This window comes from Limulus polyphemus, unplaced genomic scaffold (genome assembly GCF_000517525.1).
Source record: "Limulus polyphemus unplaced genomic scaffold, Limulus_polyphemus-2.1.2 Scaffold2526, whole genome shotgun sequence".
In the NCBI taxonomy this organism is placed as follows: Eukaryota; Metazoa; Arthropoda; class Merostomata; order Xiphosura; family Limulidae; genus Limulus; species Limulus polyphemus.
In genome coordinates, this window is record NW_013668136.1 from 116,367 (window position 1) to 119,682 (window position 3,316).

Sequence of the window (3,316 nt, forward strand, 5' to 3'; positions counted from 1 at the left end):
GGTGTTTACCATTTAACGTGTCAAGACTACAATAGTGTATATATAGTTCAAACAGGACGTGCCACAGAAACGAGATTACAGAAAATATACAGACCAGTCTTCTACTGTAAAAACAACCTAGGTAAAATGGGGAACAACAATGACAGAATCGAAAAGTACACCAACAGTGGTGTTTACCATTTAACGTGTCAAGACTACAATAGTGTATATATAGTTCAAACAGGACGTGCCACAGAAACGAGATTACAGAAAATATACAGACCAGTCTTCTACTGTAAAAACAACCTTGGTAAAATGTGCAACAACAATGACAGAATCGAAAAGTACACCAACAGTGGTGTTTACCATTTAACGTGTCAAGACTACAATGGTGTATATATAGTTCAAACAGGACGTGCCATAGAAACGAGATTACAGAAAATTCTAGAAGCTGGAAATTAAGAAAAATGGATTCAACCTCTGCATCCAAATTATTGAAACTAATCACCAATTTGATCCAGAAAAATACTGCAAAATTTTACATATCTGTGAAAAAGGTAAAAAAACTAAACAGTCTAAAAATTTTAGAAATATATAGAAATCTAAAAACAAATTCAGATAAAGTTCTAAACGACCAAACCAACTTAAGCTACTCCCCACTACTTACCCCAGTTGTCTCTAGGTGAATGTCAAGGTAACTTCCAGTTCTTTGTTTAAATATATATATAAACCTTGCTACAAACAAATTTCAGTATTTATAAACCTCGTTCTATTTACAAACACTAAGATATTTACTAAGTTTACCATTATTAGAAGTAAAAATAACTTTTTCGTTTATTGTTTTATAGGTAAACTTCTAGTATAATCTACATCCAGATATTTAATAAGGAATCTCACTTACTTGTGAATGTAGTATGTTTTCAAAATATTAAGATCTTTTACAAACCTTCTGTGCTGGTGTTTTCTGAAAGTCCAATCAAATGAATTAATAACAAGATTATCGTAAAAGTTGCCATCCTTTGACCTTCACTGTTGACAGCGTTAAAGTACTCGATACCCAGGACTTTCTTTCCCTTATATATTAAGTGAGCATTTCACAAGAACAAGGAACAAGGTCAACAATAAGATCTGTAGATAAGAGGATGTGCCCATACTTGGACTTTCTGCTAGAAACTCTTTGTGGCTTAAGCTAAAATGTACCAGATCATAGTCTGAGAACTGCCATAAGGTCATTTAGGAGCAAGTAAGTTCCAAAGTGCAAGTGTAGAACAGTATTTTCGATAGGTCAGTCAGCGGAACATATTATATTAAAATAAACATTTCAAATTTCACATTTGAACTTCTTTTATAAGCCGCATAGCTGAGAAAGAAAAAAACTATATATAAACCTATTTTGATCGTATACATTCACACAAAATGTTCTTTATAAGCTAATTACTGGCCAGCGAAAAAACTGGAAATGTTCGTTAGTCAACAAACAAGAACATTGTCCGTGTTAACATTCGCGCTTAAAAGTTATTTGGTTGTTATTTGTGGACTTTTGCCTCGAAACTGTTTTCGTTGGATTAAATGTGCATCTGACAGAATTTCTTTATTGGTTGTAAATAGTAAAACTTTTGATTTTTGGTTCACAACGTTTTACCAGGTTTACCTGTCATCACTTGGTGAAACGTTGTGAACAAAATAAACAAAAGTTATCTATGTACATTCGATAAGGAACTTGTGTGAATTTTTTTGTAATCATTAATAAAATGTATCTCTGTTCTCTAGATCTTTTTTATTACAAAATAAAAAATTCCAGAGTAATGGGCTCATACTCTCTTTCTTCATTAAAACCATTATCTATTTTAAATCTTTTTTTTTTTTTACTTATAACTATATTTATGTATCTAACCGTAGGAATTAATCTTGAATATTTTCTTTATGTGAAGTGCTCATAAATAAGGAACGTACCCTTATCCTCACTTGATAATTTTTATAAGCCTACCAACTGAAAGTGTAGCAAAAACGTAGACTGTGAAATATTGTTTGTATCTCCTTGTCTGTATAAAGATTTACCCTAGAAAATTGAATGTCAGAAATAGAGTAGAATTTACATTTTAAGTATTTCAATTTGGTTATAATTTTATTGAGACTTTCAAAACAGATCAATATAGCAACATTTAAATTTCATGAACATTGTGTTATATGCGTAACTAACTCTCTTGATTTCATGACGAATGTTTTGGTAACTGAAGATAATATAAAAGTCTTTATACATTTTAACCCCAATGGCTTAGCGGTAAGTCTGAAGGCTTATAACGCAAAAAAGGGGTTCGATATCCATGGTGGGCACAGCAGTGATAGCCCATTGTCTAGTTTCGTGCTTAACAAGAGACAAACAAACTTTATGCATTTAAAAATAAAACTTTTATAATGATATATATATAAGCTGAATGCCTGTCATATGACGGGAAATAATGCTTAATTTTTCTTCTCAAAATTATATCTAAATAAATGTTTTATGAATATATTTTCTAAGAATTAGTTGTAATCTAGTAACAATACATGTTTGGAGAATGACTATCCTATTTCTAGTATTTCACGAAAACAATATGTTTTATGTATATTTGGCCATCTCTTTTACGTATTGCTTGATTAGCATTTTGACTTCTGTATATTTTAAACTATGTTCAAATGTTCTTCTTGATAAATTCTTATAGATTGAAACATACGAAAAACTGATTCTCAAAGACATATTCCTACTTTGTCAACTGTACGGCCCTGCAAATTATTAATTGTGATGGTAAAGGCAGTGAATTTTATTCTGAATATCGGGGTCTTCTAATTGGACTGTCTTCCGGGTTTTGGTATTGTTAGACTGCTGAACTGAAGAAGCGCGCTTTAATTTCAGCATTTTAAAAATTGAAATATGCTACAGGTAAAACATGCGGGTTATTATAGAGTTGTAGCCAAGAGTTCCGATTGGACAAAATTTGGTGATGTTGCGGCAATGTGTCTTCTTTACAAGCAAGCAAATGTAATGGTGAATTTCAGCCAATAATTAAGACTTTTTTGCACCAGCAAGACCAAGCTTGGGGCGCGCGTATACCCGATTCGATTTTATTACTCATCACGATCTCTACCAACCTACCCTCAAATCTAATTATATGCCCAAAGTAGTGCATCATTCTGTTTATATATATATATAGTTTTTTGTTGTTTGTTATTAAGCACAAAGTACACAATGCGTTATTTGTGCTCTGTCCATCACGGGTATTGAAATGCGGTCTCTAGTGGTATAAATCGGCAGACATGTCCCTGTGCCACTGGGGGGGAGGGGCATATATATATATAT

The 3,316-nt window shown here is 32.3% G+C and overlaps 1 protein-coding gene across 1 annotated transcript in view; it reads right to left on the reverse strand.

Moving 5' to 3' along the window:
* LOC106467202 (locomotion-related protein Hikaru genki-like) overlaps positions 1–3,316 on the reverse strand; it is a 70,405-nt gene that overhangs the window by 16,284 nt on the left and 50,805 nt on the right. The gene's annotated exons all lie outside the window — the stretch shown is intronic.